Here is an 11287-nt window from a genome sequence, read left to right as displayed (position 1 = left end):
TGCCACGGGAGGGAAAAAGCTGACTGCACGATGACCAGGCAGTAGCCATGACATAAGCTGCTCCATCTTGAGCAATACTGCATCTGTGGCTAACAGTTCCAAGAACTGGCCGTAAGAGGATGGGATTAACACTGTTGCTCATAATCTTTGTAGGCATCAAAATAATTATAGCTTGTTCTTCCTGGTTATGGAAACAGGCAATTATGATGGTCAGCAAAAAGATGCTTCAGACCCATGTTGACATCTTCTACTCTAAGAATACGGTGCCCTATGTCAGCATGAAGAAGTTACAGAAGACCCACCTTCGCCCATAATCCCACAGCAATGGAATGATGCTCTGACAAGGGGGCATTCATAAGCAGTTTTTGGCAGGAAAGAGATCTCTGCAGGAGGCACCCCTTTGTCCTGACACTAATATTAAATCAGGGACCCCCATGCACTACCTATCTCCAGCCCTAACACACCTTTCAGATCTTTTGATCACATAACACCTTGCCTAATCTGGTGGTTCTTTGCATAGATCAAAGAAGTAGAAATGAAGAATAAGTAATTAACAGATAACCAGATCTTTTTCCTAGTTTCCCCTTCGGTCATCTCGTGAACAAACTGTGTGCACGAGATAGCATCTAAAGAAAAATCACAAGAAGTCAACAAGCCTGCACACAGCGGAGGGTGGTGATGACTCTGACCCCCCGTCTCAATGATTAATGGAGATTACCTCCCTTTTTCCCTTTAAAAACTTCCATGGCCAAGCAGAATCTTCAGAGATGGTTTCTGGGGGACACTGAGTCCACCGTATCCCCAGATTGCTGGAGTTCTGACTACAAGCAGCTTCCCTTTCTGCCAACATTTGTCTCTCTCTCGAGTCCTGAATTTTGAGCAGCTTTCTGAGCAGTGAGCAACAGGACCCAGCAACAGGTAACATTAGGACCTGGGTATCTTTGGAGGCCTGTTATTCTGGTACCACAGAGCTTTTCAGTTCATTTCATCTTTCTTGTTCATATTTTTTTGGTCTGCATTACACTTCAGTGATCTCTTTGGAGCTTTAGTCTTCAGCTAGTTTCCAATCCTGGCTATGTTAATGAGCTTATGGGAACATTGCTTTTTTTTTTTTTTCTTCAGCCGTGCCAATGTGGTGTGTGGGACCTTAGTTCCCTGACCAGGGATTCAACCTGTGCCCCCAGCAGTGGGAGCACGGAGTCTTAACCACTGGACAGCCAGGGAAGTCTGGGAACATTGCTTTTATGAAAAAGTGATATTTAATTAAATTTTTAAGTGGACCAAGCTGCCATTTTTCTAGAAATTAAGCATATATTAGGATGGAAATTCCAAGTAAAGACGTGTATTTTTTGGACGTGAAAAAAGTTCATGATATATTTTTTTATTTTATTTTTTATTTTTTTTGCGGTACGCGGGACTCTCACTGCTGTGGCCTCTCCCGTTGTGGAGCACAGGCTCCGGACGTACAGGCTCAGCGGCCATGGCTTACGGGCCCAGCCACTCCGCGGCATGTGGGATCTTCCCGGACCGGGGCATGAACCCGTGTCCCCTGCATCGGCAGGTGGACTCTCAACCACTGCGCCACCAGGGAAGCCCCATGATTTATTCTTAAATGGAAAGAACAGATTGCAGGGCAGTTAAACACAGAACTGAGAAAGGTGAAATTATTTATTACATCTAGCTTGTAAACAGGGATCTTACCTCATCATGTCTGAAGATTTGTTAAATGCCTACCTCCAGCTGACTCTGAGTATTGATTTTTTTTTTATTATAAAACAAGTATTATCCCATTATAGTTATTCAGGAGAAGTCACCTGAACAAGCTGAAATAGCTCAGTTGGGAGAGCGTTAGACTGAAGATCTAAAGGTCCCTGGTTCGATCCCGGGTTTCAGCAGTAGTTTTGGGTTTTTGCACTAAATATAGTTTCCTGGCAGTCTTAACCAAAATATAAGCTTTAAGGGGAATATTTGGTTATTATGTTTTGAGTGGGTCAATGACATTTCAAGGAGAGGTGGTGTCTGGTGCCCTGGTGGGCCTTTTTACGAAACCCCCAATACCTTAGTTCTTCCTGACTGTAATAATAATAGCTAACTTATCTTGAGTACTTGCTGTATGTCAAGCTGTCCTTTAAGCTTTCTCTGTGTATTAACTTATTTAAAATGACCACTAAAATTCTTGATAACTACTTGTTAAATAAATGAACAGTTTGGTGCCAGAGGCCTGGCATGTGGTTGGTGCAAAATGACCTTTGCTTTGACTATCATTATTATTTCTGTTGTCTAAGAACTTTGCAAGCTAGAGCTATGAGATGTGAATTGTTTCTAAGGACCCTTTACTCCTCAAACTAACAAGGTAGTGTTAAAGGCCATCGTTCCCCTGTACACTCTGTATTAACAATTCCTTGTTTTATATGGTAGATGTGAACGGCTATTTTCCCACCATGTTTTAATTTCTGCGAAGGGATTTAGCTTCTATTCCAAAGGTTCTTACCTGGCATCCATAGGCAGAAGGAGGTCTTTAAAGTCTCTGAAACTGAATGTAAATTTGAGTGTTCATGTGGACATTTCCCTGGGGAGAATGTCAGGGGTATCATCAAATTTTAGGTTTGTAACCTAGAAAAAGTTTAGAAAAGTTAGATGTGAAAAGTCTCCTTACCACAAATACTTGCTGATAGTTTGTGACCCAACACTTGTGTTTTTCTAAGATGCTGAGTGATAGGGCTTTTCTTGATTATTGTGTCTTGCCCCTTGTCCAATGCTATCTACTGTGAGGGGGATTACAGGAGGGAGCCCAAGTTGTCAACAAGCTTTCCTTCTGTAATGGCAGTGGCTCTTGGGGACAGATTTTTCCACAGTAAAGCAGACGACCATTTTTTAGAGGCCCCTGCTACTTCAGGGTACCCTCTCCATGACCTGTCCCCCATCACTTTGTTTAATCTAAAGAGGTGAGTACCACTTCCTTTTTTTATACATTTTTATTTTATATTGGAGTATAGGTGATTTACACTGTTGTGTTAGTTTCAGGTGTACAGCAAAGTGGTTTAGTTATATGTATACATATATCTATTCTTTTCTGATTCTTTTACCATGTAGGTTATTACAGGATATTGAGTAGAGTTCCCTGTGCTATACAGCAGGTCCTTGTTGATTGTCTATTTTATATATAGTAGTGTGTGTATGTTAAAGCCAAACTACTAATTTATCCCTCTCCCCAACACTTCCCCTTTGGTAAGCGTAAGTTTGCTTTCTAAGTCTGTGAGTCTCTTTCTATTTTGTAAATAAGTTTATTTGTATCACTTTGTTTAGAGTCCACATGTAAGTGATATATGATATTTGTCTGACTTACTTCACTTAGTATGCTAACCTCTAGGTCCATCCATGTTACTGCAAACGACATTATTTCATTTTTTATGGCTGAATAATATTCCATTGTGCATATGTATTACATGATCGTTATTCATCTGTTTTTATTTATTTATTTAAACATCTTTACTGGAGTATAATTGCTTTACAATGTTGTGTTAGTTTCTGCTGTATAACAAAGTGAATCAGCTATATGTATACATATATCCCCATATCCCCTCCCTCTTGCGTCTCCCTCGCACCCTCCGTATCCCACCACTATAGGTGGTCACAAAGCACTGAGCTGATCTCCCTGTGCTACGTAGCTGCTTCCCACTAGCTATCTATTTTACATTTGGTAGTGTATATATGTCCATGCCACTCTCTCACTTTATCTCAGCTTACCCTTCCCCCTCCCCATGTCCTCAAGTCCATACTCTATGTCTGCATCTTTATTACTGTCCCACCCCTAGGCTCATCAGAACCATTTTTTTTTTTTTAGTTCCTATATATATGTGTTAGTATACAGTATTTGCTTTTCTCTTTCTGACTTACTTCACTCTGTATGACAGTCTCTAGATCCACCCACATCTCTGCAAATGACCCAGTTTTCCTTCTTATTGCTGAGTAATATTCCATTGTATATATGTACCACATCTTCTTTATCCATTCATCTGTTGATGGGCATTTAGGTTGCTTCCATGACCCGGCTATTGTAAATAGTGCTGCAGTGAACACTGGGGTGCATGCGTATTTTTGAATTATGGTTTTCTCTGAGTATATGCTCAGTAGTGGGATTGCTGGGTAATATGGTAGTTCTAGTTTTAGTTTTTTAAGGAACCTCCATACTGTTCTCCATAGTGGCTGTACCAATTCACATTCCCACCAGTAGTGCAAGAGGGTTCCCTTTTATCCACACCCTCTCCAGCATTTATTGTTTGTAGATTTTTTGATGATGGCCATTCTGACCGGTGTGAGGTGATACCACATTGTAGTTTTGATCTGCATTTCTCTAATGATTAGTGATGTTGAGCATCCTTTCATGTGTTTGTTGGCAATCTGTATATCTTTGGAGAAATGTCTATTTAGGTCTTCTGCCCATTTTTGGATTGGGTTGTTTGTTATTTTGATATTGAGCTGCATGAGCTGCTTGTATATTTTGGAGATTAATCCTTTGTCAGTTGCTTCATTTGCAAATATTTTCTCTCATTCTGAGGGTTGTCTTTTCATCTTATTTATGGTTTCCTTTGCTGTGCAAAAGCTTTTAAGTTTCAAAGGTCCCATTTGTTTATTTTTGTTTTAATTTCCATTTCTGTAGGAGGTGGGTTAAAAAGGATCTTGCTGTGATTTATGTCAAAGAGTGTTCTTCCTATGTTTTCCTCTAAGAGTTTTATAGTGTCTGGTATTACATTTAGGTCTTTAATTCATTTTGAATTTATTTTTGTGTATGGTGTTAGGAGGTGTTCCAATTTCATTCTTTTACGTGTAGCTGTTCAGTTTTCCCAGCACCACTATTGAAGAGGCTATCTTTTCTCCATTGTATATTCTTGTCTCCTTTATCAAAGATAAGGTGACCATATGTGTGTGGGTTTATCTCTGGGCTTTCTATCCTGTTCCATTGATCTATATTTCTGTTTTTGTGCCAGTACCATACTGTCTTGATTACTGTGGCTTTGTAGTATAATTTGAAGTCAGGGAGCCTGATTCCTCCAGCTCCATTTTTCTTTCTCAAGATTGTTTTTGCTATTCAGGGTCTTCTGTGTTTCCATATAAATTGTGAAATTTTTTGTTCTAGGTCTGTTAAAAATGTCAGTGGTAGTTTGATAGGGATTGCATTGAATCTGTAGATTGCTTTAGGTAGTATAGTCATTTTCACAATGTTGATTCTTCCAATCCAAGAACATGATATATCTCTCCATTTGTTTGTATCCTCTTTGATTTCTTTCATCAGTGTCTTATAGTCTTCTGCATGCAGGTCTTTTGTCTCCTTAGGTAGGTTTATTCCTAGGTATTTTATTCTTTTTGTTGCAATGGTAAGTGGGAGTGTTTCTTAATTTTTCTTTCTGATTTTTGATCATTAGTGTATAGGAATGCAAGAGATTTCTATGCATTAATTTTGTATCCTGCTACTTTACCAAATTCATTGATTACCTGTAGTCATTTTCTGGTAGCAATTTTAGGCATCTCTATGTATAGTATCATGTTATCTGCAAGCAGTGACAGCTTTACTTCTTCTTTTCCGATTTGGATTCTTTTTATTTCTTCTTCTTCTCTGACTGCTGTGGATAAAAGTTCCACAACTATGTTGAATAATAGTGGTGAGAGTGGGCAACCTTGTCTTGCTCCTGATCTTAGTGGAAATGGTTTTAGTTTTTCACCATTGAGAACAATGTTGGCTGTGGGTTTCTCATATATGGCCTTTATTATGTTGAGGTAAGTTCTCCCTATGCCTACTTTCTGGAGAGTTTTTATCATAAATGGGTGTTGGATGTTGTCAAAAGCTTTTTCTGCATCTCTTGAGATGATCATATAGTTTTTATCCTTCAGTTTGTTAATGTGGTGTATCACGTTGATTGATTTTCGTATATTGAAGAATCCTTGCGTTCCTGGATAAACCCCACTTAATCATGGTGTATGATCCTTTTAATGTGCTGTTGGATTCTGTTTGCTAGCATTTTGTTGAGGAATTTTGCATCTATGTTCATCAGTCATATTGCCCTTTCTTTGTGACATCTTTGTCTGGTTTTGGTATCAGGGTTATGGTGGCCTCGTAGAATGAGTTTGGGAGTGTTCTTCCCTCTGCTATATTTTGGAAGAGTTTGAGAAGGATAGGTGTTAGCTCTTCTCTAAATGTTTGATAGAATTCTCTGTGAAGCCATCTGGTCCTGGGCTTTTGTTTGTTGGAATGTTTTTAATCACAGTTTCAATTTCAGTGCTTGTGATTGGTCTGTTTATATTTTCTATTTCTTCCTGGTTTAGTCTAAGAAGGTTGTGCTTTTCTAAGAATTTGTCCATTTCTTCCAGGTTGTCCATTTTAGTGGCATATAGCTGCTTGTAGTAATCCTCATGATTCTTTGTGTTTCTGCAGGGTCAGTTGTTACTTCACCTTTTTCATTTCTAATTCTGTTGATTTGAGTGTTCTCCCTTTTTTTCTTGATGAGTCTGGCTAGTGGTTTATCAATTTTGTTTATCTTCTCAAAGAACCAGCTTTTAGTTGTATTGATCTTTGCTATCATTTCCTTCATTTCATTTTCATTTATTTCTGGTCTGATCTTTATGATTTCTTTCCTTCTGCTAACTTCTGGGGTTTTTTTTGTTCTTCTTTCTCTAATTGCTTTAGGTGTAAGGTTAGGTTGTTTATTTGACATGTTTCTTGCTTCTTAACATAGGATTGTATTGCTGTAAACTTCCCTCTTAGAACTGCTTTTGCTGCATCTCATAGGTTTTGGGTCATCGTCATTTGTTTCTAGGAATTTTTTGATTTCCTCTTTGATTTCTTCAGTGATCTCTTGGTTATTTAGTAGTGTATTGTTTATACTCCATGTATTTGTATTTGTTACAGATTTTTTTCCTGTAATTGATATCTAGTCTCATAATGTTGTGGTGGAAAAGGTACTTGATACGATTTCAATTTTCTTAAATTTATCAAGGCTTGATTTGTGACCCAAGATATGATCTATCCTAGAGAATGTTCCATGAGCACTTGAGAAGAAAGTGTATTCTGTTGTTTTTGGATGGAATGTCCTATAAATATCAATTAAGTCCATCTTGTTTAATGTATCACTTAAAGCTTGTGTTTCCTTATTTATTTTCATTTTGGATGATCTGTTCATTGGCGAAAGTGGGATGTTAAAGTCCCCCACTATTATTTGTTGCTGTTGATTTCCCCTATTATGGCTGTTAGCATTTGCCTTATGTATTGAGGTGCTCCTATGTTGGGTGCATAAATATTCACAATTGTTATATCTTCTTCTTGGATTGATCCCTTGATCATTATGTAGTGTTCTTCTTTGTCTCTTGTAATAGTCTTTATTTTAAGGTCTACTTTTGCCTGATATGAGAATTGCTACTCCAGCTCTCTTTTGATTTCCATTTGCATGGAATATCTTTTTCCATCCCCTCACTTTCAGTCTCTATGTGTCCCTAGATCTGAAGTGAATCTCTTGTAGACAGCATATATATGGGTCTTGTTTTTGTATCCATTCAGCCAGTCTATGTCTTTTGGTTGGAGCATTTAATCCATTTACACTTAAGGTAATTATCGATATGTATGTTCCTATTACCATTTTCTTAATTGTTTTGGGTTTGTTTTTGTAGGTCATTTCCTTCTCCTGCATGTCCTGCCTAGAGAAGTTCCTTTGTTGTAAAGTTGGTTTGGTGGTGCTGAATTCTCTTAATTTTTGCGTGTCTGTAAAGGTTTTAATTTCTCCATCGAATCTGAGTGAGATCCTTGCTGTGTAGAGTAATCTTGGGTTGTAGGTTTTTCCCTTTCATCACTTTAAATATGTCCTGCCACACCCTTCTGGCTTGCAGAGTTTCTTTTGAAAGATCAGCTGTTAACCTTATGGGGATTCCCTTGTATGTTATTTGTTGCTTTTCCCTTGCTGCTTTTAATATTTTTTCTTTGTATTTAATTTTTGATAGTTTGATTAGTATGTGTCTTGGCATGTTTCTCCTTGGATTTATCCTATATGGGACTCTCTGAGCTTCCTGGACTTGACTGACTATTTCTTTTCCCATATTAGGGAAGTTTTCAACTATAATCTCTTCAAATATTTTTTCAGTCCCTTTCTTTTTCTCTTCTTCTTCTGGGACCCCTATAATTCAAATATTGGTGCATTTAATGTTGTCCCCAGATCTCTGAGACTGTCCTCAGTTCTTTTCATTCTTCTTTCTTTATTCTGCTCTGCAGTAGTTATTTCCACTATTTTATCTTCCAGGTCACTTATCTGTTCTTCTGCCTCAGTTATTCTGCTACTGATTCCTTCTAGAGAATTTTAAATTTCATTTATTGTGTTGCTCGTCCTTGTTTGTTTGCTCTTCAGTTCTTCTAGGTCCTTGTTAAATGTTTCTTGTATTTTCTCCATTCTATTTCCAAGATTTTGTATCATCTTTACTATCATTACTCTGAATTCTTTTTCAGGTAGACTGCCTATTTCTTCTTCATTTGTTTGGTCTGGTGGATTTTTACCTGCTCCTTCATCTGCTGCATATTTCTCTGTCTTCCCATTTTGCTTAACTTACTGTGTTTGGGGTCTCCTTTCGTACACTGCAGGTTCATAGTTCCCGTTGTTTTTGGTGTCTGCTCCCAGTGGGTAAGTTTGGTTCAGTGGGCTGTGTAGGCTTCCTAGTGGAGGGGACTAGTGCCTGTGTTCTGGTGGGTGGGGCTGTATCTTGTCTTTCTGGTGGGCAGGGCTGTGTCTGGTGGTGTGTTTTGGTGTGTCTGTGAACTTAGTAAGATTTGGGGCAACCTCTCTGCTAATGGGTGGGGTTGTGTTCCTGTGTTGCTCGTTGTTTGGCATGGCATGTCCAGCATTGGAGCTTGCTGGCCATTGGGTGGAGCTGGGTCTTAGCATTGAGACGGAGATCTCTGGCAGAGCTCTTGCTGATTGATATTTTGTGGGGCCGGGAGGTCTCTGTTGGACCAATGTCCTGAACTCGGCTCTCCCACCTCAGAATCTCCAGGCTGGAGCACTAAGACCCTGTCAGCCACACAGCTCAAAGGAAAAGAGAGAAAAATGAAAGAAAAAAAATTAAAAGAAAAATAATTAAAATAGAAAAATAAAAATATTATTAAAATTAAAAAAGTAATAATAAAAGAAAAGAGCAACCAAAGCAATAAACAAATCCACAAATGATAACAAGCAATAAAATCTATACTAAGGTAAACATAAAAATCAAAAACAAGTCAGTTGCAGAGAGCAAACCCCTTGTCTACATTTGCTCCCAAAGTCCAGTGCCTCAATTTTGGGTTGATTTGTTGTCTATTCATGTATTCCACAGATGCAGGTACATCAAGTTGATTGTGGAGATTTCATCTGCTGCCCCTGAGGCTGCTGGGCGAGATTTCCCTTTCTCTTCTTTGTTAGCACAGCTCCTGGGGTTCAGCTTTGGATTTGGCCCCACCTCTGTGTGTAGGTCACCCTCAGGCTTCTGTTCCCACCCAGACAGGATGGGGTTAAAGCAGCAGCTGATTAGGGGCCTCTGGCTCACTCATGCCCGTGGTGGCTATGGAGGGAGTGGTATAGTAGTTATAATTGGAATGCAGGGTGAACCTGCGGTGGCAGAGGTCAAGGTGATGTTGCAACAGCCTCAGGTGTGCCATGTATTCTCCCGGGGAAATTGTCCCTGGATAACGGGACCCTGGCAGTGGTGGACTGCACAGGCTCCCAGGAGGGGAGGTGTGGAGAGTGACCTGTGCTTCCACACAGGATTCTTAGTGGCTGCAGCAGCAGCATTAGCAGTTCATGCTCGTCTCTGGAGTCTGAGCTGATAGCCGCTCGCTCCTGTCTCTGGAGCTTGTTTAGGTGGTGCTCTGCCTTCTGTTGGCAGACAGGGAAGGATCACCTCTCCTCGTGCACCCTGAAACAATGGTCTCTTGACTCTTAAGCAGTTCCAGGCTTTTTCCTGGACTCCCTCCCTGTTACCTATGGTGCACTAGCCCCCTTCAGGCTGTGTTCATGCAGCCACCCCCAGCCCTCTCCTTGGGGTCTGACCTCCAAAGCCCAAGCCTCAGCTCCCAGCCCCCACCCACCCTGGCAGGTGAGCAGATGAGCCTCTCAGGCTGGTGAGTGCTGGTATGCACTGATCCTCTGTGTGGGAATCTCTCCGCTTTGCCCTCTGCACCCCTGTTGCTGTGCTCTCCTCCGTGGCTCCAAAGCTTTGCCCCACCACGATCTCCACCAGTGATGGGCCTTCCTAGTGCATGGAAACTTTTCCTCCTTCACAGCGCCCTCCCAGAGGTGCAGGTCCTGTCCCTATTCTTTTGTCTCTGTCTTTTCTTTTTTCTTTTGCCCTACCCAGGTACATGGGGAGTTTCTTGCCTTTTAGGAAGTTGAGGTCTTCTGCCAGCATTCAGTAGGTGTTCTGCATGAGTTGTTGCATATATAGATGCATTTTTGATGTATTTGTGGGGAGGAAGGTGAGCTCTATGTCTTACCTATCCATTCATCTGTTGATAGACATTTAGGTTGTTTCATGTCTTAGCTATTATAAATAGTGCTGATATGAACATTGGGGTGCATTTATCTTTTTAAATTATGGTTTTCTCCAAATATATGCCCAGAAGTGTGATTGCTGGATCATATGGTAGCTCCATTTCTGGTTTATTAAGGAATCTCCATACTGTCTTTAATAGTGGCAGTAACCAATTTACATTCCCACCAACAGTGTAGGAGGGTTCCCTTTTCTCCACACCCTCTCCAACATCTATTATTATTATTATTTTTTTTTTGTGGTACGCGGGCCTCTCACTGTTGCGGCCTCTCCCGTTGCGGAGCACAGGCTCCGGACGCGCAGGCTCAGCGGCCATGGCTCACGGGCCCAGCTGCTCCGCGGCATGTGGGATCTTCCCGGACCGGGGCACGAACCCACGTCCCCCGCATTGGCAGGCGGACTCTCAACCACTGCGCCACCAGGGAAGCCCCCAACATCTATTATTTGTAGACGTTTTGATGATGGCCATTCTGAGTGGTGTGAGGTGATACCTCATTGTAGTTTTGACTTGCATTTCTCTAATAATTAGCGATGTTGAGCATCTTTTCATGTGCTTTTTGGCCATCTGTATGTATTCTTTGGAGAAATATCTATTAAGATCTTCTACTCATAACCTTTTTTGAGTAGGTTATTGAGTAACTCAATAACCTTTTTTGATTGGGTCATTATTATTATTATTATTTTTATATTGAGCTGCATGAGCTGTTTGTATATTTTGGAGATTAATCCC

At 40.4% G+C, this 11287-nt stretch overlaps 1 non-coding gene across 1 annotated transcript; it reads left to right on the top strand.

The window, feature by feature from the left end:
• The first annotated feature begins 1822 nt into the window (after positions 1–1822).
• Positions 1823–1895, top strand: TRNAF-GAA (transfer RNA phenylalanine (anticodon GAA)). Its single transcript has one exon. It is a non-coding gene; the product is annotated as a tRNA-Phe (tRNA).
• Positions 1896–11287: the final 9392 nt, after the last annotated feature.

This window comes from Phocoena phocoena, chromosome 7, assembly GCF_963924675.1.
Source record: "Phocoena phocoena chromosome 7, mPhoPho1.1, whole genome shotgun sequence".
In the NCBI taxonomy this organism is placed as follows: Eukaryota; Metazoa; Chordata; class Mammalia; order Artiodactyla; family Phocoenidae; genus Phocoena; species Phocoena phocoena.
The sequence above is the reverse complement of the archived record's forward strand: the minus strand, read 5'-3'. Positions and strand labels throughout refer to the sequence as shown.